Source organism: Festucalex cinctus, chromosome 4 (genome assembly GCF_051991245.1).
Source record: "Festucalex cinctus isolate MCC-2025b chromosome 4, RoL_Fcin_1.0, whole genome shotgun sequence".
NCBI lineage: Eukaryota > Metazoa > Chordata > Actinopteri > Syngnathiformes > Syngnathidae > Festucalex > Festucalex cinctus.
The window spans coordinates 21,669,766-21,696,370 of record NC_135414.1 but is presented as its reverse complement, the minus strand read 5'-3'; the positions used below and the strand labels follow the sequence as shown (position 1 = coordinate 21,696,370).

At 39.1% G+C, this 26,605-nt stretch overlaps 1 protein-coding gene across 1 annotated transcript in view; it reads left to right on the top strand.

Annotated features, from left to right (window-relative positions):
• tox3 (TOX high mobility group box family member 3) overlaps positions 1–26,605 on the top strand; it is a 50,356-nt gene that overhangs the window by 1,284 nt on the left and 22,467 nt on the right. The gene's annotated exons all lie outside the window — the stretch shown is intronic.

Here is a 26,605-nt window from a genome sequence, read left to right as displayed (position 1 = left end):
TGAATATTTTTTTTTTCAAAATATCATAGACGTTCATTGAAACGACATACAAATATTATACACCTATATTTAAAGCCACACTTTCAGTTATTGGTGTAACTAGGGGTGTTAAAAAAAAATCGATTCGGCGATATATCGCGATACTACATCGCGCGATTCTCGAATCGATTCAATAATGGGCAGAATCGATTTTTTTTTTTTTTTTTTTTTTTTTTTTTTTTTTTTTTTTTTTTTTTTTTAGGATTCACACCTTGAGCATGGAAGAATGTTATATGAACGGCACATTAAGCCTTAATATTTTTATTTTAATGCTGTTCAAATGTGAAACAGATTGCAAACTGTTTGTGTACAGTGGCTCACGGTTATAAGCCTCAAGTTTTAGATAAATATATTCATACAAATCTTACAGTGTACATGTACAAATTTACTGATAGTATTTTCTAAATTTGAATGGAAAAAAATCGCAACAATCGACTTATAAATTCGTATCGGGATTAATCGGTATCGAATCGTGACCATTCGTATCGGGATTAATCGGTATCGTATCGAATCGTGACCTGTGAATCGTGATACGAATCGAATCGTCAGGTACTAGGCAATTCACACCCCTAGGTGTAACCTTTGTTTGCCTATTGCCTCAAATGATTTGCCCAGGTTTAAGCAGCCCTTTAAAAATAAACTTAAATCAGGAAAAAAAAAAAAGAAAAAAAAAAGAATCAATGGCGGCACACAAGGCTGTTGAGCTTTTCTCCTACAACTGAATTTGTAAAACAAAATAATGAAGAACACAAGGATACTCGGTGTAAGATGTTCCTGACAGACTTTTCAACAGCGAACGGTGTAAAATAAACTGTTTTGTGCAGGGGCGTCATAATATGCCATCCTGTGGCACAAGAAGTTAAGAGCATACATAAACTTTGCTGTTTGTTGATCTTGCACTTTTGTCGTATAATGTTGACCCCAAATGCATGGGGTCTTTGTGTTTATGATGGTCCCGCAATGTTCCCAACTTGGCGACTTTCTCGCTAAATCTGGCCACATCTCAAAGCCTCTTGGCGACTCTTATTTTTTCAATCAAAAGCGACTAGCGACTTTTTCTGGCGTTCCTTAGGGTGTTCCCCCCCCCCTTATTTGTTGCCTCCCACGACGTTGTTCCTCTCTCCTACATCGTCCATTACTGTTACATGCAAATTGCCAATTATGCAAATTAGGCCCTGACATCATTTAGCAACATCTAGCAACTTTTAGGACAAACGATAGTTACTTTCCTTACTGGAGGTTTGGCAACACTGCGGTTCCGTCATTTGAGAATTTGAAGTTACAACGGACGCGCAATGAAGGCTCAGTTACCTCAGTATTTATTGTTTTTTTATTTGATTGTTTAATATTTATTGGATAGAAGTGTTTTCATACAAATAGTTATTGTAACTAGGACTTTGCTGTTTAATTAGTGTGGATTAGTGATTGACTACGGTCCATTCCGATTTATGTATAAAATCATATTGTGTTGCTCTCATAGGGATGGAACGCTGTCATAAACTATGAACTCATATCCAGCATTTTCATTCATTTAAGTTAGGAATGAAACTTTACAAACCTACTAAGTATTTGACGTCCTTAGTAAATTGTGCTTTAAGTGTAAATTGTGAAAAGAAAATCCACGCTTTATTAGCAAATATGCTTCTAAAGACTTGTGTATTGTTGAGTTCAAAGCATGGTATAGGCTAGCAGAATAATGTCGGCGCATAAGTGGAATTTAGGCCTTTACTGATGTCATGTTGCTTCTTCATTAGTCTGTAAAAGTTGAGATTGAATCAACAGTGTCTCTGCTGGTTGCAGCCAAGTAGTGCACTCCAATTTCAAAACAATAGACCAAATTCTTAACAATCACATTATTGATTATTATGCTCTCCCTTCATCCAAAACGTAGATTTAGACCAACATATCTCTTTGGCTGTGTGACTATAATTATGAGACCATGTGATGTTCTCCATTAACATTACTGTATTTCCAAGAGTCACCTAACTGCATGTTTGTTAAGCATCACCAGGGATTTGTGGTATGTTTATTAGCCCCACAATGTTATGTAAGACCCGCATTTATTTTTTTTTTGTTTCAATATGATGTCAGCGTAACTTGTAGCAGTGGTGATACATCACCCTGACAGAAAAATAATGCCACAACTGGTTTTGGGGTAGTAAAGTCCAAACAGTGTTTCCTCCCCTTCAAGGTTATTGGGTCTATTTGGCCTCTGCCGGTACAAAAAAACAGTTGCCGGCTTTGTCGTACTGTTTCATCAGCTCCATTGTGGCCAACTTGTCATATGTGCCTGATTTCATCATATCTTCATCAGCCCCCAGAGAACGCTGCTTTGATTCAGCCCTGATTTCTTGTTCTTCGTTTGCTCCTAAATTCCCCAGGTCAAGTGTAATCATCTGTAACAGTTAATGGGCCACAATGCAAAAGGAGGCTTATCCTATACTTTTATCGCTAGCAGTTCTGAAAGGGGTGGGGGGGTTGGTAGAGGGGGTTAGAACTAGCACAAATCAAGCGTTTCATCTTAATGACTACTGTTTGAACAGTGGACACATGTTCTCCTTGCATGTATCATTCAAACTGTCCCTCTGTTTATTTCTCACTTTGCCAAACGCTTGCACTCAGTTGGTGTTACACATCGCTCTATTAAATCTATTAACACATCCTGGCAGGATCTTTAGAAATGGATCAAAAAATAAAAAACACAGAGGCAGATTTTGAGACAAGAGGTTCTTTTTTTGTGTTTAATTGACAGGGAAAGCCAAACGAGTGACACAGTTAATTAGCTACTGCAGTCATATCTAATAGAGATTAGATGGAGGAGGAACAAGCTGCGACTTCACACAGAAGAGTAATGCTTCTGTAAAGTGCTTTTGATTGAACAAGAGAATTTCATCATTCAGTGGAATCTATCAACTTGAATGTAAGATTAAGTCGTACACATTAGAATTTGGTGGAAAAAAAAGTTGGAAACTATGGCTGTGCAAAAGTTTGGAGTTCTTTGTCACAACTCATTTAGTCAACACTATTTCAAAAACAGTAGTCCAGGACACCCAAGATATTACTGTCCCATTTAAATAACTGTTGTAACAATACTACTAGTGAATAATTGTTACTTTTAGGAAAAGGTCCAAAAGTCATGCAAAAGGTTTAGTTTGCACCTTAATCTTCTGTGATTCAGAGCAGATGTTTCTTCTTAAATGTGCATCATTTTTTTATTCAGGGCATTCTTTGCCATTTTTTGTATCACCCTGCTTCTACCACCTTAATTTACCTTCTAAAAAAAACATAGTTAGTAAATATTCACTAATGTACAGTATTTGATTTCGTTACATGTTCAAAAAACACAAACATTGATCATAAACATTACAGGTACTTAAAGAGTTGTAAGCTGATCTGGACTTCTTTATGTGGATCTCTTTCACATCAAGTTGATTTTTACTCTGCGGAATAGAATGCTCTAATCCATCATTCTCAAAATCTGTCATCTGATGTAATTCAGTAGAAGCCGGCAAAGAGCAATTGTGGTCATTTCCGCTCTGCAGATTTTGCCAAACATGGCAGGACGCCTTACACTGTAACATACAGTGTATTCTTGCTTTAAAGCGACAGCAAAATGAAAAATCAACTTTTTTTTTTAGCTGTTTTAAAATGCTAATTCCTCACCAAAAACATTACCGAAGCGGTGTTAGCCTTCATTTGCCCTTCTATGAGAAATTCTAGGTTATTCTGCTCTCCAAGCACCAGCCCCTTCCAACTTGAGAAAACGAGCTGTTGGCACTTTTTGATGTCATAAGGTCAAATTCAGATAAAAGCACACGATTCCATATGAAACTTATTGCATGTCTTTGCGATATGCATATTGCATGGCCCAATATCACAATATCGATATTTTTTTTGATATATTGTGCAGCCCTTGAGAAACACAAAACTCGTGTGTCCATTCTCTATTTAAAATATTTAGGGGAAAAACAGATTGTGTTTGACCTCAGATGTTCCACTGTACACAGATTTATTCTATTTCATTTACTTTTAAGTGACATTATTGCTATGCACTGATTGGTTGTGTTGGTGACTCAACATTATGACTCACATTTTTTTTTTTTTTCGCTATTGCCTCTTTGGAGCACATAAAGCAACACAAGGTTGCAGTCACTAACAGGGCTGCTTCCATTGTTTGGAAAACATTTAAGCGCGCACACTGGAGTTTATTTCCATCCATGCAGTGTTTATTTGCCCGATTCTGTATAATATACATTCATATGAGACAGCGAAGGTTATGCGGTTACGCGTGTAAGTCTCAGCACTTAGCACAAGATGAGGAGCTATTCGGGTTTGTCTGGCTTTTTGGTATTTGTAAAAGCAGAATGTGATCAAACTAAATGCTTTCATGAAAGAGACCCAGTGTAGCCCTCATATTTATGACCATCTGGTCTGCCTTCCTTCTTTTTTTTCTTAATAATGTTTCAGATACAGTATCCATTTAGTGTGGGATTTCATTGCCTCCAGGCGCAGAGAGATTGAAATTACCAACAGATGTTCTTGCAAACTCTTCACCTGCTCTGGTGCTAATACTCAAACGAACAAGAATTCCACCAGTGCTAAAACATATGTGGACACATACCAACTTTTGTGTGAAAGGAGGGTTAACATTAGCAACACAGAATAGTTGTTGCATTACAGTACGATTTGAGTATACTTGGCTAGAACTGACATTAGCTTAGCCTGTTGCTATACATTAGCTCTGGATGCTGCAATATTGTACTCCATAGTTTCCATTTAGCTGCAGTGGTCATATGTCCTGCTGTCCTCAGTAGCTGTATAAAATTGGCACATTGGTAACATTTTAGTGCACGTGGCTAGAAATAACAAATAAGCACACAAACTAATGTTAGCTAACCCTGTTGGTGTTCCTTACACTCCACAGTTCACAGTTTTCCCACATCAGGCTGTTTTCTTTCTGACCTCCTTCAAATAAAATTGGAATATTGTAACATTTGTGTTACCATTGCTCGAAATAACAAAGCTAAAAAAATAAAAATAAATACTTGATGCTAACTTAGCTCACCCTGTTGCTGTGCCATAGTTCTGGACATTGAAAAGTTGCAGTATGTTCCATCTCCACTTGCGGGAGCAACACGTTCTTGCTTCCTTCAGTCTCCTCTCAAATAAAATTGCAGCACCAGCATAATATTTGAGGAGAGAGAGAGAGAGAGTGTGAGAGAGAGAGAGTGTGAGAGTGTGAGAGCGAAAGCTTCCCATAGCTTACCCTGTTGCTTGTCAGTAGCTAATATATGCCCACAATTTCCATTTCGCCCGCCGAAGCAGTCTGTTTCTTGCTTCTCTTCTTCTTCTTAAAATTCATCTTCCTATGCAATGAGGTAGACCGTGCCTCATTTTGTTTAATATTTTCAATGTGGTATGTTGTTGCAGTTGTGTAATGTGTAGGCACTATTTTGGAAAAGCAACATTGTGTGCATTCCGTTTGGTGGTGCTTCTCCTCCAGGGATGTTCAGGCTGTTAATTGAATTGGTTTATATGTTTTTTTGTGGCCTACAACATTACATGTGAAAAGCATTTCTTTTTTTAAGCCACCTATGAGCTTCTTGAGTCACTCATGTTTGCGCTGTGGAAAAAAAATGTCAGTTGAAGGGTTGCAGCTGTAATTACCTGAGGCATTTAGTAGGTCTGTAAAAAGAAACTGATCCTGACACTGAATAGCTGCAAAAGCTCTAAGCCCCCTCCCCATCCCATTGTGTCCTTTTGTCCCGCCTTCTGCACAGCAAAGGGTTAAAGCTTCACCTCCACCAGTGGGCCATGTGCATCCCTCCAGTGTACACAGCTGGTGCCATTTCATCACACACATTCTAAACATATCCAAACACAACTTAAACTGTGTGCCCGGGAGGAGTGTGTATATGCGTGTACAGGGGTGTGTGTGTGTGACCTCACAAGCTGTTTTTTCAAGCCCCACAGTTGACAGATAGGACTCCAGGGTGCGTGTAAAATGTGTAATTGTACAAGACGCGAATAGCTGATGCTGTTTTTTTTTTTTTTTTTTTTTTTTTTACAGCCTTTTAATTGTAGCCTGTCAGGAAATGTAGTTTGCCAGATTTATTAAATGCCCAACTTTCCCACTGAGATGAGAGGGTTTATTTTTAGGGCATCGTCATCGCCGCAGAACTCTCATACTGAGCTCCTATATCGGAGAATGATTTTAAAAACTGACAATCGCGCAGTACGATCATATGCTTAACCATATTAGTGCATGGGACAGGAAATAGGGATGCCACAACACTCCTAACTGTTCGTGCATATTAACAGTCATACAACTGTAACAAAAATATTTTTGGATCCTGAAAATGCAGTTCAATGAGATTAGTTGAATTAATTTGTCAGTTGTTATATGCAATAAGAGGCCAACATTTCCAGGAACATTTGCACAGTGGTGGTACATGAGCGAATGACACTGAATGACACTTTAAATTTTGGCGTTAATCCAGATGAAGACGTGGAATGCTTTTAGCCATTCCTGTCCACTTGCAATGGGGCAAAGTTAGGCAGTAAACTGCCCATTTCACTCCAGTTTTCTCTCCCATTTCATTTGAAACAGTTAATATTCCCTGAAACATTGTGCTCTTTGTACGATTTTATAAAAGCAACATTTGAGTTGTGAAACATGACTTTGTTTCATGAAGCAGATTTGACAACGGCTCTGAAAAAAGACAAACAGGCACTGGAACAGTCCAACACCCGAACCGCTCTTTAATTCTGACATTGTGTCTTGAAAAAGAACCTCATTACAACTACTCTGTTGTTTATTCAGCGTTCAGGGCGGAGCACACACCCATAAACCTGCTCTATCGCGTGTCAATCAAGATTATTTGTCATTGTGTTGTCAGCAGGGATGGCTTTGTTTCCCATGTTGGATTAGATACAAGCAGTGGCATTGATGATGTGTTACATCCTGAAGACTGAGCGTCAAAATTGTTAACTGCCAAGTAACAAATCTGATTTACAAAAAAAAAAAAAAAAAGGTGTAGGGTAGTGAGTAGTGACTGACCCAAGGAAAATGCATTTGCAAATTGTGTTCTTAAATTTGACATAGTCACTGAAGAAAATGGAACAGTCCATGCAAGTATCAAAATGGTATTGTCCGTCTGTAGTCTGCAAATAGAAAAATATGTCTCAAGTCATTTAGTTTACTTAAGTTTATTTCAAACAGTACATGGGCCTTTACGGAGGTTTTTGCTTTGACAGTCGTTTTAGTTCCACAATTCTGTATGCAAAAAAAAGTTAGAATAAATAAAGTAACTACAATGTAGCTGTTGACACAATTACAGTCAGCTGCCTGTAAAATGAGGTAAAGGCAGGTTAGTTAAACATGATATAACATAGTTCTTGTTTTTATTCCTCTCATTAAAAACACTTCCTTAAATCAAAATTTTAAAGCCCCTAAATGATGTTTGCACATGTTGACTCACTGCTATTAGCACCAGAGCGTCCGTGTGAACCCGCAGCTGTGCATTCAGTCCGCAGCTCATATTTTGCCGCTTATCTCTCTGTTGTGTACTTGTACAAAGTAAATATGCGGTTGTTAAGTTGGCAGCCATGGACACGGTTTTCCATCTCCACATTGCTTTCAGTAACAACCAACCCAAATCTAAAGATTGGTTTTAGGATTAAAGACAAGTAAGTATTGATTTGATGATATATTGCAAGCACTGGCTGCGAATATCAGTTTGTGGTGGTCCTTCCACACAAGAACTAACAAACTGTAACATTTTCAAATCTGTGTTGTTATTAGAAACATAAATACTTTCCCACTTCAGTCAGTTTATCAAACTGATCAAACTACAGAAAAAGAAAAAAAATACTCATAGTTCCAAGCAATAAAAGAAGTGCTATGCTGCTCAGTTTTATTAAACTGTTCTGTAAATGTTTAACTTTTGCTATAAGGGTTGATATACAATAATTTAATAATCAGATTTATTCATCAGACCAGGTTAAAATGGGTGCAGGTAACATGTATATTTGAGTCATCATAGTGTGATAGTTCTTGATCGGTCTTGGTCACCTCTTAAAATGCAACTCATATTTAAATATAATCCTCCATAGTCTAGAGGACTAAGTTTTATCAGTGAATCAGACTCTAACCACTTTAATCAGTTTAACAGGTTTTGAAATCTTGCTTCATAAGGCCTTGGTGTTGTCTTAGTTTCATCACCACATCATCTTTCGGTGTTGTTCATGACTTGGTATCAACTTCTCTATGTCTTGGTCTCAACTTGTCAAAGACTTGGTCTCAATCGCCTTATCTTCATCTTGATACAAGTCCTCAAAGTCTTGATTACAACATTTCAAGTTTCAGCACTTGAACACTAAATTGTCACCTATGTCCATCCGTCCATCCATCCATCCATCCATCCATTACACGGCTAATTCTACTAAATATGGCACAACCTAGTACCCCGCACTGGGGGCAAGTTGTGCCTCCAAACCTGCAAGCAGGGTTGTAGGGTGCTGGAGCCTATCCCATTTGACGTTGGGCGAAAGGGGAAGTGCATCCTGAACTGGTCGCCAATCAATCTCTGTTTGGGAACTGAAATCCTTAGGAACGTTGTTAACCATACCTTGTAGGTCTTCCTAGAATGCCGGAAGTCACAGGATTGCGTGAGGGGGAAGGGTGCATGACATTTAGGATTCTTTAGACAAGAGTCTTGCGTAGCAACATGAAAAGTCACAGATTTGGGTCACTTTATCTCATAGCTTCAAGGGGAAACAAACCTTCTGTCATTATACACTGATTTAGTCTAGCTTGCCACATCTTTAGACAGCCTTGATCTTATTAAAAGGGGAAAATATCCACTGTCCAACTGCTTTTATCCAAAGTGAAGAAGCACTTCTCAACAGAGCCAGTCAATCACTTGTTGTTGGCTGATTCAATAAGTGTTGTGTCCCTGCAGTGGTTAGGACACATCCATTTTTAAAGCTTTCCAGATGGGGCAGCGCTCCTATGTTTCATAGCGCTAATATCCAATCCTCCTAATGGGCTCATGGGCCGTATTAAAACAGTTGTCTTTTAACTTGACATGCTTGATTTAAGATCTCAACCCCCCATTCCCTCCCATGATAAATGCCCCCCCCCCCTCTTAATTTTCTCTGTTAAATTTCTTGCATTCCTTAAATGTCTCTGCTGGTTATTTTCAATTCAGCTTCTAATCAAGATAGATGCATAATATCATAAATATGGAAGATAAACGTTCCCTGTCAAAACCAGTTTTAAAAAATATAAGCCTCCTTTCCAACAACAGGGTTAGAATTTGTTCCTTCTGTGCTGCAGGTGTGTGTTGTGTATGATTTATCTGCACAACACAGCCAACCCCCCTTCCCCTCCCCTCACATGACACATTCCCATAATGCAGTGTTACCAGGCTGCACTCAATAGGACTGACAAAAGCAGCAGGTGTGCAAATATCTCTCAGAGCCATTGGACAAAGAGCTTCAATATTAGCATTAAATAAAAATGTCCTCATTTTAATGGACAAATGGGTGCACATCAGAACATAGAGCTGTTTTTTTTCTTATCACCGAGATGAAAAGATAGTGTGGAACTGTGGATGTTATGTTAAAGCATGTTGTTGCAAATGTAAGCTAACCAACAATGAAACAAGACTATAGGACAGTAAACCACAGGCAGTTGTAGGCCATGAGAATGATCAGGAGTAGCAGTTTTTCTATGTTATTGAAAAGTTAAGTAATTATTATTCGTAGTATTATATGAAAACATCCATCGTGCCATATAGGCCTAACTATAGTTTGTATACTGTGACTGTGGCAACCCATGCTCCATCTGAGCCACACTAAATCAGGCCAGCATACACTTTGAAGGCTCAGAGGAATGAGGTTTTGCTAATGTATAGGCCGTTCTAGTCTGACGTCACGTTTGGGTGCCGCCACATGCTGGAGGAGAAACTAACAATGCGAGTGACTGAGAAAACAATCAGTGTGACCATGAAAATAGGGCAGTTGATAAATCAGCGACCAATGCTATGGTGAACTTTTGCGTGGCCTACGGATGCTCTAATCGCTCAAAGAGAGATAAGATCATTCTGTCGGCGGCCGGCAGTTACTCTACACCAGGTGGAAGACAGTGAGGTTCCTAGCGAACCTACAACGCGACTGCTTTGCACCCACAAAAGTACGAGGATATACTTTTATATCAGGTAGTTATTCTCTTTTTCATATACATGGGGCATAACATTAACCTCTGATTGTAAATTTCCTGGCAGACGTGATGAATGCGCCATATTATCTTTAATGAAACAATCTTTCATACTTTTTTTTTTTTGCATAAGTATTCAAGTAATTTTGAACAAAAAGTTAACTATTTAAACACGATTATCACAACAATCACACACAACACTCAGGCTTGATATCTGCTGAGGAATGCGTTGCAAACATGCAACGTGTTGTTAGCAGCTAGCAAGCTAAGATAGCTTAAAGGCTTCGATATACAGCAAGAAGAGTACACAAACGGACACAAACGATTTAATGAATGACAATTTACATCATGAAAGTAGTGATCGACGTACTGTTTCAACCAAAAACATACCTTTGGCTTCCACTTCCCCCTTGTCTCCAATCAACTCAATTTTTTTGTAGCTAGTAGCTCCAAACGACTGGTTCCAATTAGTCGCAGTAATGTAGTGTCCTATTCGGGACATATTTTGTGACACTTGACATATTTCCCGCCTTTTAACAAAAACAGTCGCCGAAAATCAAGCTCTCTACATTCATTTGTTATGGGGGCCTTCTCCACCAGGATGCAGAGTTGTAGCTAAGCAGTGACGTCAGCCCTAGCATAAAACACACATTGTTTCACACAATGTTTTCAGCGAAAAAATAACACGTCAGTAAAAGTGGCAACGTAAGGTGGGTGGATGCCCTCTGGCTTCTGCCACAAGGGTCCTATTGAAGGTCCAGTTATTTAGAAGTCCGTGCATCCATTACATTGTGTTAGCGCTGTTGCTCGACGAACATACCTGAGCATTTCGCTCTCCAGGCATTACTAATCAATTAAACACTCAATCCAACTATTACGCCATCACTAAAAGTTTGTTTTTTCTTGGTTTTATTGGTCATGTCTGGAGTGGGCTGGAGGAATGATGTCATCTTTTGTTTTGCCAAATTCAGTCCTTTTGGCATAACACGATGACAAGCGTTTTCAAGGGATTATATAGGTAGTTCTCCTGCAATTCTCTCTCATTTAGCACACCATCGCTGATTACAACATCGGTGCTCCTAGTGATTGACAATCACAGTGGATAGATTGAAACGGTCAAAAGTGTGGAGGTGACAATGCACAATTGGCCACAAGTGAAATCAACCATTATCTACCAGCTAACAATCTCTCAATGGAATGTCACATCTTTGAGAGCTGTTTCATGTACTGACATTACTTGCCAAAGGAGAATGCAGCTTCGAAGTCCAGTCGCTGAAAAATTAACTAATATTATTCTCCAATTGGGCTCTACTATGAAATTCTTGATTCAACTTCTGATATTTTTGAGAGTTCACAGCATGTCTTGGTTGTTTCTTTTGGCGGGTGAACTCTTCCATGAGGCAGGATCGCAGATGGTTTCGGCACTGGCAGTGTATGCCCTCAATGGCCTGACTTGTTTTTTTATTTTTATTTTTTTTTTAAAGATAACTTTCCTAATACCTGAAACAGCCAGTAAAATTGTACATTTTGATGTCTTTTCCTGGCTGATAAACAAGGAGCGGGGCGGCATGATTGCCCTGTTTGGAAGGCATTACTGGCAGCTGATTACAGCGTTGGGTCAAAGTTAGCCAAGGTTAACCGTCCATAATGAAACACTTTGAAAATAATGATACGCCGCATGGTTTTATGAAGGCCTGCTGCTGGCTGCTCCGCTCCACAGTGGTGACCTTCAGCAGCTCCACCGGCTAATCGAAGCTAAGCTCTCTCTGTAGCTGGGAGACTCCGTTTGCTTCTGGGAACATGATCGTCAGATGTGGTCTGTTCTGGTGTTGACCATCTTGTGCGAGCTTCACCTTTGGGGCCGGTCTTGTTTCTTCCCAAACAGAAAGTTTAACTCCCATCAGCTGATCATCTTGAGAAAAGAACTTGAAAAAAACAACAACATTACACGGCACATCTGTTTGAGGATTAACAACAGAACCAAATTGGACCACAGTAATTAGAAGCACATTGAGTTGCAAGAGTTATTCCAGGGAATGCGGGCTGTTAAAACAGCTAAGTATTGAACACCTGGATTATATTAAATATGTTCCATATCCAGGACAGGCCTCCATCCGTGATGTTATAACGAAAGACAGATACAAGACTGTTACAAACAGGGCTATTGCAATATATTGCAATGCTACCTCACATGGTAAAGTAACTATACCAAGGGTGGGAAAATATCACGTACATTGATAGTATCGTGATGATACATTGATGTGTGATACCAGATATGTTAGAAAGTCTCGTACATTTTGTGGAAAATGTATCATAATTGATAATAATTTGATACATAACAAACTTGAGATTTAGGTACACCCCTAATTGACATGCAGACATCAGGTACTAGAAAAATTACAAATGAATAAGTTTTAGTGTGTTGTGATTGTGGTTTCAACTTTCAACTTCTTGGTGTATAAATGCTGGGTCTTAATATTTTCGCTTTTCAAAATATTATGATAATATAGCTTTAACTAAACAGATTGATTCTGCTATACACTTCATATCAATTATAATTATCTAGTTTAATGCTGCAATTACTGGAAACTGATGGTCCTCACACTTACTACAGTGTATCAGATTTTTGTAGCAAATATAGCTCGTTACATTCAGCTTGACACTTGCATGTTCAATAGATATTCACACATTTTGATTTGTTTTTTTTTTGTTTTCAGAAGAACTGACGGGAACTAATTAACAAATTAGAAAGAAAATGGCTCCGGCTCTTTCATTTATCAGCACAGTGCTCTCATAAGAGGCGAGCTTCAAGTAGAAACAACAAAGTAGTAAATCAAAGTGGTTTCCTTTGCCAAGTCGGAGACCCTTGGGAGCTACCTTGGCGCTTAATTAAAATCCAGAAGGATCATGTTTTAAGTGTAGGTGAGCAAGCACTGAATTACAATGACAAATCACACCCCAGAGCATAAGTGCCTTATTTTATTCATTTCTTTAAGAATAGCAGACTGTTATTTCTTTTTTGTTGCATGAATTCAATTTGATATGACAGGGAACCATTTTTCGCAGCATTGCGTTGCCTTTTCTGTCTGGAGAACATGCCAAAAAACAGGATTGACATAGTGTATTAATCTCTTCATTACCCAAACAGGATTAAAAGGAATTATTAGACATTATTATGACGGCTTACTGTTTTCATTGCTTTATATATGTGGTGTTACGGAATGTAGTCATAATGGTGCAGTATATGATTAGATATACATTTACTTTGATTTATGGTAAAAGAATACTTGACGTTAAAGCTTGTAGGGTGTTATTGAATTTCAAAATCTCAAACAGGATCTTTTCAAATTTGCACCACATAGAAATTGGAATGAAATATTTGTATTTCCATTTTCTCCTATGACGAAAAATAATTTCATACTACCAACAAATCTATGGTTGACCAGCAGCCCAAGAATGGATTGTGTTCGACCATAGAGTTCTGACTTTATTTTAGTTTTTCAGAGACAATTTTCCTCATCATGTTTACATACTGCACTGGATGTCAGAGGCCATGGTGGCCATCCTCTGGGCTGTTCTTGTCCCCGATTTTTCAGTTTTGTATGTATGACATTTCTGAAGTGACACTGGCTTGTCTGGGGTCACAACGTAGGGGGGGTGTGGGGGTGTGGGGGTGGGGGGGGGGGAGTACAGTATGGAGTCATCTTTTCAGTGGACAACGACGTGAGTGGCCTATATATTGTACCGCTGTCTCTTAAAACCAAACCAAACTAAATGGCTCATATTTTTTATCAGCAAAAAGTCAAATGTTCTTATACTGCCTAATCATTCAAAGCAAAAACACATTATTTGGAGCTAGGATGAACCAAATAGAACTTTATAGACCTTAAGTCCTGATTTACTAGAGGTTTGCATGTTCAAAATTAGCGTAAACTTGACTGCGCACGCAAATAGATGTGGAAGCTGATCTGCTAGTATCTATGCACAATCGGGGCTGCATATGTCAAATGTGATAAATTAGCACTTTGCGGGAGGAGTTAAGGAGCAAATTATTGAATTTAGCACGTGCATTCTGTGCAATAGTGCATCTGAAAGGCAGGTGCAAACCAGCCAGCAAAGTGGTGCTAGCATAGTGTGGCAAAGTGAGGCAGCTGGGAGAACCTCCCCACTTGTGTAAACATTTTTAAAATGCCAACAAGAATGAATATGACATATCATATATTCAGCAATGCTATTTTGGAGCTTGTCAATAATCTAAGGGCTGACTTATAGCCAGTTGCAAGAAGGAATCATGTCATTGCATATGAAAAAAATCTCATTTCATCAGACAGCTGACATATCTTCCCGATCAGAAACTATCACTAAGGTGAGCCTGGGTGTTTGATAACTGACATTCCTGTTCAGGACATAAATGCTCCACTATCTGTCTCTGCAGCCCAGTACCACAGCCGGACCGTGGACGCTCTAAGTGGTTTGTCCAGTTTTAAATGCCATGTTATGCATGAAGTGCATATACCTGTACATCCAGTTCACACACACTAGCGTTGAAGTAAATCAAACAAAACACGGATTTTCATGCAGTTGTTGGCTGCTAAATTATTGGAATGATGGATTTATTTTGTGTTAATCAATAATACGTTTGCCTTCCACTAACGTCCAAGCTCATCACTTCAAACTTCATTTTGTGCTTGCGGTGCGCTTTCTAATGTTCCAAGATGAAAACCACAAGAGCCACCTAAAGTGTGAAATCCTCTTTTAAATACACCGATCTCCACTTTTACACCTACAGCATATGCCAACCGCGTGCAGTGCCGTGCATAATCTGCTGCAATCTGTGACCACGCAATTTAGCGCCCACTATTTGAGATTTTAGTCAATCAGGCCATAAATGTTGCAAGCATCAGTTCGGTCAGTCAGCATGCTCATTTGGACGATCAGTTTTTACAAAGAAAAAGATTAACTTTCCCTATGTTTCCGGAGAAACTGCCCTTCTGGCTGCTGGTAAATGAGTTGATGACAAGCTGACAGTGGGAAAGCTGTCTCTAAGCCTCTCTGGCTGGGCGCCCCCCTGTTGAATTACCAGATTTTCCCATTGTTTTTACATCGATTAATTGGCTTAGTGCCTTTTAGCTTCTGGGGCTTCTTGACCGTGCACCTGGGTGAAGGTGTGTGCACCGTTTTAGAAAGGATTGACAAAAATCTGTTGTAGGTGTTACTAAAAAGTGAAGTCCATAAAGCATGAGCTGGCTGACCTCATCTATTTGAGCAAAGAAACTCGCCTTCTGGTCCAACAATGCAGGTCAACGCTCAAGAACAGAAAATGTCAATGAACCCCTTTCTTTTAAAGCTACTTGCAGTGGAGAAACAAGGGGGATGGGCAGAGGAGGGGGCACTAACAGGGGGTAGATGGAGGAGGAAATCAATATTGCTGGGACGAGGGGATGGACGTACAACAGAACATGCAAGGTTGCTTCAATGTGCTGTAAAAGCAGAAGAACCAGAGCAATTTATATAATGATGGTCCTGTTTGTGGGCGTGCAGCAAATGGTCTTCATTCATAATCACTAATTTAATTGTGCTCATTGTGTCAGTTGTGCGTGACAAGCTCAAGTCCCCGGGATTAATTACATGCTTGATCCAATCAATGGCGAAATCAATGGAGGAATAGTGGTTTACCACAAGCTTGTTAGTGTTGTCGTGTCTTCTACTGTTCCATTGCGCATCCTTTCATGTGCAGTTCATTTTTAGCTCTAGGGGTACCGTCCTCATATAAGACTATTTATTAGAGGTGTGCAAAATTTCCGATTCTTAGATTATTCACGATTCGGCCGTGCAACAATCGAGAACGATTCACAAATGTCCAAATTCCGATTATATAAATATGCCAAGGGAAGCGAAACGAGCGAAAAGTACGCGGAACTGAAACGCAGTAGCGCGCGCGGTCTTCGGGACGCTTTTTGGGACGGACCGAGAGTACACATCCACAACTCACGCCTCGAGATTCAAAACAACAACAAGCATGGCTGAGCTGACCAACCCACCTCTTCGTCAGATCAGACCTGCTCCGAAAAGGCAAACAACTTCAGGCGGAAGTATCAGCTAGCTGGCTGCAGTGCGTCGGTTAGCGTTCTACAGGGCGCCGCGCAGTGATACGAACGAACGAACAGAAAAGTAGTGGCTGGCGGTAATGGCGTCTGACTTTATTCAGAAAAGAGTATTGTGGTGGAAATGTATCACGCTTTTGAAAACAAATAGTTTTTAGAAGAAAAACGCTTTATTTCCGAGACCCCAGCCAGCTTGCTGGACTATTTTCCTCTCGTCCAACGCCGAAGTCAGCGCTGATCGCACACACGGGAGGTGAGGATCAAATTGAGATTCATGTTAAAAAAGCCGAACGATCCCATTAATGTTTACACGTTCATGTTTACACAAGTTAAAAAGCAGAAAAGCACTTGAGGGTTTTTTTTTTTTGTACCTCTGAGAAACTTTAATGTTTACATGTTCATCTTTACACAACTTAAAAAGCAGGAAAGCACTTTTTTTTTAAGGCATTTGTATTGAAGTAGTAGTTCACATTGTCTTTCATTTATACTTCAGTGCACTTTTGAGTGGATAAAAATAATATATTTTTGCTCAATGCTATGTTTTATTCTGTTGAAGACTGAATATACTTAAAAGCTGTTGTTACAGAATGAGGACTTGAGTATTTTATTTACTGTTTTGAACTGTTAACTTGATACTGAAATAATAGTTTATTTAGGCCTGAGAGGACTTTTGTACTATTTTTGTAACTAATGTACGAAACATTAAAAGCGCCAAAATACATTGTTTTTTTTCTGCTGCCTGGGGGGAAATCAATAATCGTTTTATAATCGAATCGTCGCCTCTGAATCGTAATCGCAATCGAATCGTGAGGTGCCCCAAGATTCCCACCTCTACTATTTATTGGACTCCAAATGATTACCAATTCACGGCTAAAAAGTTCCAAGTTGTAAAAGTCATACTGTTAGATACAATAACAGTTCAAAATGCAGGGTGGACAGAGCAAGTGCACAATGTAATGTGAAGCCACGTTGAACTCTGGAGTTCGTGCTGGCTTTGGCGTTGACAGCAATTTGATGTAATATGGGGACCCGATATGACATTGTTAGTCGCTTGTATGTAGGTCAGTGCTCATCAGATTGATAGACACGCCCACCCTCCAATCCCAAAGATACAGTATGTCTTTACGGAATGAGCTCCCACTTTAGGAGCTCCTGTTTACTAGACAGGTACTTAAACTAATTGATCACAACACCACATTATTAATGCTGCAACAACATTACCAGTTCAAATCAAATTTTAACTAAAACTTGCTTAAGCCCGTATCCCACTGAGGGGCGAACGTTTGCGACGCTAACGACTGTTAAAATGTCCTTGTTAAAAAAACCAAAAAAAACCAACAGACTCTTTAGAAAATTTTACGGCCTTGAACGAACCCTGACGTGAAATCAACATTTAATAGTGTCGCAAAAGTTGGTCCCTCAGTGGGACATGGGTGTTAGAAACAGGACTAACGTGCTCTCAAAAGGTTGCTGGGAAACCCAACCAAAACGTGTATGGTGGACCAAGCAGGGATATATTTTCCCGATACGAATTTACAAGTCGATTGTTGCGATTTTTTTTCATTCAAATTTAGAAAATACTAATCAGTAAGCTTGTAGAGTGTAAGATTTATATGAAAATGTATTATTTATTTATCTGAAATTTCAGTCTTATAGAGGTTGTAATCTGTTTCATGTTTGAACAGCATTAAAATAAAATATTAAGGCTTAATGTTCCGTTCATATAACATTCTTCCATGCTCAAGGTGTGAATCCTAAAAAAAAAACAAAAAAAAACAACAAAAAAAAACAAATCGATTCTGCCGATTATTGAATCGATTCGAGAATCGCGCGATGTAGTATCGCGATATATCGCTGAATCGATTTTTTTTAACACCCCTAGTGCTTAGTCTTTTGTTCATCCATGACGTCAGGACGTCAAGTCAGGAAAAAAATGATCACCAAACAACAACCTCTGGTGCTCATTTGAAGACCACACCATTTTTTTTTATGTGCAGCCCTGACTGTAACATTAGTTCAAATTGTATAGAAAGTGGTTCTAATCCCAAACATTCTACCTAGCAGTCCCCCACTCAAATTGAAGCGAAGCTACTACAGCCTCAATAGATACCATAGTAAGACAACAGAAGGTCAAACTACATTCCACCTTTGACCTGCACATAAGAACAGACTATTTCTGTAGGCTACTGTTCTTTCTATTTTTCTGTATATAATAATTCTGAAAATGCTACACATGCTCTTAATCCTTAAAAAGGTCTCAAATAATCGTACTCTATCATCTATAACGTTATATTACATTCATTTCTCGGAACCTTCCATCCAAATAAACTGTTCCTCCATCATGCTGCAGGAGATATTCTCCTGCTGTTTCTGTCTTTACAATGTCTCGCTCCTCCCAAATCACATTACCTCGCCAGCTGCATGTGTAAGCTCACACGGCCATGTGAGAAACCTGAGATAGTGTGCAATAATGTGAGAACAGAGCTCACACTACTGCCCAAATTTCTGTTATTTCCATTGCACGGCATGTGTCATAGAAAAGATGCAGGATTGTCTTCTTTAATATAAAAATGTTCCTTTACAGTCAGGTACTTTGATTTGTTTGTATGTATTCAAAACAAAGAGAAACCTTGAAGAGACATTTGGGAATTTAAATAACTGCACAAAACAATAAGAGTGAGACGCTTAGCCTAATGGCTCCTGTCACATGGAGAACAGTATCTGCAACTTAGTGCGTCAGGAGTGCTAATAATGTCTGAGTGTGCTGTCAGTCTCGCAGATGAACGCAAACTGGTCCACCGAGGAGGAAAAGCTTGAAAAAGCTAATTGTCTCTAAAAGCCCACTCAGCCATTCTGCGACTGTATGCATGTTCACAGATGTCTTCTCCGGCTTTTTTGTAATGCAAGTCGGCAACAAAAGACAGGATGAACCAGTATGAAAAATTCAGCTTCCCTACACCATGCAGTGTCCAAAGCAGCGACCTTTAAAAAGTCTGACCTGCCAATCCTGATTTTTGCTGATCCCGGTTGTTTTCATAACAACACTTTCAATCTTGTTTTATTGTAACATTGAACAATACCTGCGAAATAATACAAATGGGTTGTTTCAACTGCACATGAAATATTTCTATCAAATAAAAATGAAAAGCCAGTTAAGTCATCTCACAGTAGAAGAAGACAGTAACTGACCTTTTCAAACCTCTAAGGAGAGAGATGATATCGGTGGGCAAGATCGGTTTATTTGAAACCGATCCCCCAAAATTAATGAAACCAGGACAAATCTCGATCCCGGCCAATCGATCGGTGCTCCCCTCATGCAAAACAGATGAATATTTTAGTGAATAGGACAGGTAACCATAGAAAAGTAAAAAATTGTGACAAGGTATGTACAATGAGAAAAAAAAAAAGTAAACTGTAATTACAAAACATTTGGAACTTTACCAAGCTGTAACAGACTGGAACAATGTGACGATTATGTTTTCCATCCAGTTGCAGGAAAAGTTGTCACACAATCTGCATTTTGTACATTGTCGTGATTTCACTTTAATTTTGCCCATCTGTTGCCGTTTATTCCCTGCCAACTTGTTGATTGTCAGTTTTTGGAAGACACATTTCTGGAGAGCGGCCCGTGCGTATTTGCAGTGCCGGACCTCTGTCGGGGAGGTGCCAAGCAACACAGCCACAAATTGGAATGTGGCGCAGCTCTGGGAGCGCTGCCAGGATTTAAATTAGACAATAACCTCTGCTCTCTCCATATTGCTTCTCTTTTCCAGCTGCAGGCCCGGGCAATTTGTTTAATACAGTCAAGCCCCGCGCTATATAATAGACTGATATACGAGTCGTCGCTCAGCAGTTTGTGTGTTTCACATTTATAGAGATTGAACAACTGGTTTGTGCTTATAGGTTTGCTGCAGGTTTATGCTATGAATACCAGTGAGGATAGAGGCAGCATCGGGGCGTTGTCTCACTAAAGGAAGGAGAAACGGATGCGAACGGAATGTTTGTATTGATATTCTGTGTTTTTTCCCCACCCTCTACCCTTAATGGTGCTCCAAAGCAAACACAGCAGCCCACTTCATACGGAACTAGTTGAACTGGATTGAACATGAATTTGCATCACAAATGAATATGTACTAAAAATAGGTTGACAAAAATCTGCTTCTTTACTACTTCCTGCATTGCAGGCTTTTGGAAAAGTGGATTGTGTTTATTTCACAGCCCATAAGCCTGTTATAAAAGGTGTATTAGCCAATAATAGCACAGTGGGCAAGCAAGAGCGAGAGAGCACTTAATAGAGAAGTTCAGTGTCCAATCGTGCAGTTTTGACTAAATCATTAATTATAGTTCAATGAATTAGTTTTTTTCCCAAATGAGAAAAATATTTGCAAATATTCTGAACTACTGATTAATTTATCTCACTATTAACTTTCAACACGGTTTGTAGTGTAGTACTTGTTGTGAAGGTTTATTATTATTAAAAAAAAATAAGTAAAAAAAAATAGTTTTGATTATGCCTATCTTCATCCGGTCAGATATTTTTTGAAATTAGATGCCCGTCAGAAGCAGAGAGCTGTGATTAAATGTCTTACTTTCTTTCACTAACTGTTCAAATCTCTGGTTTGGGAATAATGTACAATAGACCCCAACATACTAACGTTTTGGCACCCGTGGATTCATTTAAAAAAATAATAATTATATACATATATATATATATATATAATTAAAAATAAATAATTAATTTGTTGAGCTTTTTTCATTGAAAACACCTATTGGAGGTTTATTTCCACCCAAGAATTTCTGGGGTTACTTTTTTTTTTTTTTTTATTCATTTTTAATGGGTGTCAATTATACACTCATTTTTGCTAATTGCAGGCTGACCCAGTCATTAAGTGTTCAGTGAAAATAGTGGAAGTCCCCTCCCCTGTATACTGCAAGCGATGTAGCAACACTGTAGCAACGCTGCAAAGCTACGTGGCTACAGCTGATAGTCAAGGGGCTCATTATTTCATACCGACAGTAGACCACACCACAATATCGAGGCACTTTTAATACCGATAAATAATATCGTGATTATTGTGACATCCCTACCAATTAATTGTCTCATTCCTGTCGGGGGGGTGAGCTCTTCTGAAACACAGCAAAACGAGTTGAGTTCAAAATACACTGAGAGCATCTTGGACTTTCTTCAAAGCGTCGAGCAACAAACAGCCTGAAGATGATGTGTGTGTTCAAGCTGCGACAACAAGAGTCCCACCATTAGGCCTCTCATGACACTGCCACTTGAGCTTCAGTGTTCATGCACTAGCGCCAGCCATTGTGGCAAGGCTTCACCATATTTCTGAGGCCCTCTTCATCTCCTACGCTTCTTTTGTGGCCAGCGGCCAATGGCTGCGTACCCCGCAAGTTCAAAGATTGGCGGCCGATTCAGCTGCTAGCTTTCTTGGAGGATGGTCTCATCTCAAGCACGAGAGGCAGCACAAAACAAAAGGGGATGTTGGATGTTGACCTATACTACCGCAGTGTTGACATACTGAGCTCAGGCAACAGGGCCAGCACAAATAACACCGAGATTCAATTTGCTCTTGTGGTGTGTTTTTTGTATTCAGTGCATGATGCTAGTTAATGAGTTAATCATGCCAACAGTCAGTTGAATCTTGTAAGTTAAACATTTGGGAATTTGTCTATACTTTTGATGGTCCCCAAAAAAACCTTGAAGTTTGAACAGCTGTTATGCATGACACATGCAAGCTATGAAAAACATAATTTTGAGAATCAAAGGATCAACTCAGGACAACTGTCGTGCATTTTTGCTGACTTTATGGTGTGTTTACTTTTTGGATCCAGCAACCCCCCTCGTAATCCTAATGCTAGTTAAACGTGACTTCTAAATCATAATAAAAGAATCAAATGAATAAATTGCCTACTTTTGAGAAAAGTTGCAATAAAAAAAAAAGTAAAGTGAAAAATTTGCAATCTTACAGTAAGTACTAATTTTGTACGGTGGTGCCTTGAGATATGAGTTTAATTTGTTTCTTGACCACACTCGGAACTCAAAACATTCGTATCTCAAATCATCTTTACCCATTGAAATGAAAATAAGTGTCATTAATTCATTCCAGCTGCCCCAAGAAACAAAAAAAATTGTAATTTGTTTTTTAAATGAGTAAAAATAGAAATGTGTAATGCTATATTTTATAAAAACAGAGTAATGTTATAATTAAATACAATTAAATATAATTACATTAATTATAATTAATTATATTCCCATTGTATGCTAGTATTAAGGTAGGGGTTGATATTTGGTTGCTTTAAATATATGGCTAATTCTTTTGGTTTTATGTTTAGTTTCCAGTAACCTTAATCTAAATGACGATAAAGAGCTGGAACCTCTTTTTTTTTTTTTTAAAGAGTATTTATTAATTATATCTTCCATTTGAATATGTGACATGACCAGGTCACAGACTATCCACTTCCTGTGCAATTTATTGCATTGACGTTTGAAAAGGAACGGAATAGAAACACACCAGCAGGCGACATAATGATTCGATTTATCCTACAAAAGCAACTAAAGAAGTCGTTGTAGTAGTAGAAAAAATATCTTTAAACCAAAATGTCAAAATTCTTTGGTGGTTTGGGCTCTAAACATTACAGTTGTCATAGTTATACCCCCAGGAAGTAAAGACAAGCAACAATTTGTCAAAACTTATTGTACTATGCATTAAATGAAATGGAAAACATCTTGCAAATACGCTCTCCCCCCGGTCCGTTTGTCTCATCAATCAAGTAAGTAAGCTGTGTGTACTGAATATAAATTCAGCCCTGAGGAATATACTGAAGCTAACAATAGCATGCCTTCAACAATGTCGTAAAGAATGAGTCCCTCTCTTGTTAGTTGAGCTTGAAGAAGAATAACGGCACGGCAATCTCCATTTTAGTTTTGATGTGTCAAAGGAGTGGATTTCATTGACACCTGGACTCCAAGTAGATTTACAGCAGGAGTTTAAACAGAGCCTCTAGGCTGCGATGACGCTCGCTCGCTCGCTGAGATAATCAACAAGACCAGAACTGAACTAAATCATCGCCATTGTGAGTTCAAGCCCCACCACTGAGATGACATTCAGCGATGCTTGGAACAAACTTCCCCTCGGCGCTGCCCTTCTTGAGGACTGGTCGTCCTAATAGTGGAAGACAGTGCTGGGCTGGGGGAGTAATGATTTTAGCTTTAAACTGAATTAACTATTGATTCAGCAGCAGCCCACTGTGTGGACGTGCTGTTTTGTGAACTTGCTTTTCTAAACGTAGCCCTCTACACATATGCGCACATATGAGGAGATACATCTATATATGTCAGCTCAACACTGTATCCACGGTAGCCTGCTGGGCTTGAATGGGCCCTGTGAGGGCTACAGAAGCAGCTGCACGCTGTTTATGTTGAATGAGCTTGTAGAGGAGCAGAGATTTTGGAGATGGAATCTGGTAGTGTATCCCACCAGGATTTATTTTTTCTGTTTACAAGGGTTGCTGTTTTATTTGGAGCATGTTCTTAAATCCGTGGTTCCACCAATTGTTTTTGTATCAGTTAAATCCTGCAGTTTGTTGGCGGGCTGGAAATAGCTACATCAGCTATTTACTAAATACTGTGACATCATGAACATGCCACCACCTACCAGCGTTGCCAGGTGGGAAATATAGGATTATCGTACCATAGACTCAAAATTATAGTATTTTGATGGAAATTATCATACACCCGTCATAACCAAAATACATTGATTCATGACAGTCAAATGTAGTCGTCTTTATTTTTTTTTTGCGTCCTTAGTGATCGATTGAACTTGATTTCAAGACAATGTTGTTCTGCTGACGGTGGTGACGAGTCAAGTCTGCTGTTTCACCTTGAAGCTGTCGGGAGTAGCTTCAAAATAAGAGCGTTTCATGGCTGTAATCTCCATATATTATTTGGTATGGTAATGTTTATATTGAAGTTGGCCTTCACACAATGTGTTACCGTTATGAGCAGTATTTCTGCAGCTGGCTTGACTGCCCTCCTGACGTTGTATGCTAAATAAGATGATACCTGGGGCATAAAAAATATCCTCAAAAAGAAAATAGAGCTCATACTGTATAGGGTGCTCTAATCCTGTGAGATCACATAGTCGTCGATTTCGTCCCATCCCTACATATGATTGTTTCCGTAAAAATGGCCATGTATCAGGATACACGCGCATTGTGATACGTATCGACACAACAGTACTATAAGTGGAAGATGTCTATTATTGCTATACTTGGGCGAATAAATAACATAAATATAACAGAAGTGGATGCCTATACGTTTAAAAATTTTAACAAATATGAGGCGCTGCCATGGTTGGCTGAGCTGTAAAGGAAATTGAGAGAAATAACGCTGTGTGTGTATTTTAAACTGCCATCTCTGTACTGCAGAACATATTAGCATAACGTGTCATGTTCCAGAGGCCTTGGCTCGACTGTGAGATCGCTTGTCAGCAGTTTATGTGATGGTGGAAATAAGAGGGTTGAATTAGTTTAGTGGTTTCCAATTAGCTAAACTGTTATGACTTTTTGATTGTACCCTTTAAAAAACTGCTAAAGCTAATATAAAATCTCTAAGAATGGCCATGCCATTTGTTTTTCCGTGATTCCCTATCTCATGTACACCGTTGACAAGACAATATTTGATGTTCAGATGATGTTAATGCATGCAGACATTGATGGTCCTCAACCACAGATCTTAGCGCTTCCCGCTCATGTTTGCTGATGTGTGGTTACACCTTCAGATTGGGGGTCATGTGGGGTCATATCAGTGCAATATTGTGTTCACCCCAAAGGTTGAAATAATTTTGTGCAGGATAATAGCTGCAAAATGCCTTATTTCCCACTGGACTTTCTTTCTTTCACATAATATTCCTGCACTGGGATATGAAGAAAAGGTGTGAAAGGGGAGAAAACATCTCAAAATTGACACAGACAAAAGAATATATACTTGTATTTATGCGCCGTGCTAGGTTTAGATGGACAGCAGTGTCTGTTCACATTGAGCTCAGCAACTGTGTCGAGCTCTTAATACTCGCTTATTGAAGAAATGTGCTCAGAGGAATACAAACACTGTGTGGCCTTCTCTTCATGCTGCTAAATTCCATCAAGCGAATCTGCCATAAGCCAACGTTTTCTATTAAAACAGAAATGCATTTTTATTGAATGCACGTAATGCCGTTGCCTCTTGACATTTCAGCTGAATTAAGTTTAAAAAGTGGCGATATAAAATAAATCGACTTTCTTCTGTGTTGCACTATATATATACTATGTATGATGCACTGTATACTGTATGTTGCACTAATAGATTGATGGATGGATTTACAGTAGATATACTGTATTTTTTAGAGGGTGACATTTTGTTGGTGTACCACCTCTACCATGGATTTTTGTATGTAAAATGTACTTGGCTCAGTAAAGGTTGGTAAACGTTGATGTTGGCGTCCAGTATATGTTGCCTGTGCACTTTATTGACACTGGAAAGGGAAGTGAAAGCAATAAAAAGCACTCCAGATAGAACATAATGCTTTCCATTCTACATACATAGACATTCATTTGTCCTATCATTTTTAATTACAGAGCTTGCATTGTCTGCGCTGACCCGTTTTACCGTCAGCTGCGCGGCCCCTCCAATCATACTTAATTTCATCTGGCATTGGACTCCAAGAACACCAAGCACCTCCTCCTCCTCTTTGGGAAAAAAATGAATTGGGAATAACAATCCCATCCCCACAGAGGCCTTTCAGCCCCCTCTGCTCAGAGACATGAAACAGCTTTTAGCGGCGAAGATTGATACAGGTGGCAGGGGATGTTTTCTCAAGATGTTCACAGAGCAGAGTAGTAAGCACACTTAAAGGGCCCCCTTGAAAGCCAATAAAAACATAGAGCCCCGCGGGGAAGTCACATCGCTAATTATCACTTTGACGATCCTGATCACTGTCCGCGCTTATGCTGTGCAACTCTACCTTACCCGTCTGTTGATGTTTGTGTTTCTGACACATGGCTTACTGATGTATAAACTCTTGCATGCTCATGAAGTTGTCATCTTCATTAAGCGGTCATGTATGACATTTCAAGTAATTGGGTTGACTTTGGATGTCACCTCAAAATGTGCAAGGAACTGGCAGCAACTGTTCTTGGATCAGTGTCATTGTACTCATCTGTAAGGTTTGTTGTTGTTTTTTACTTGGTA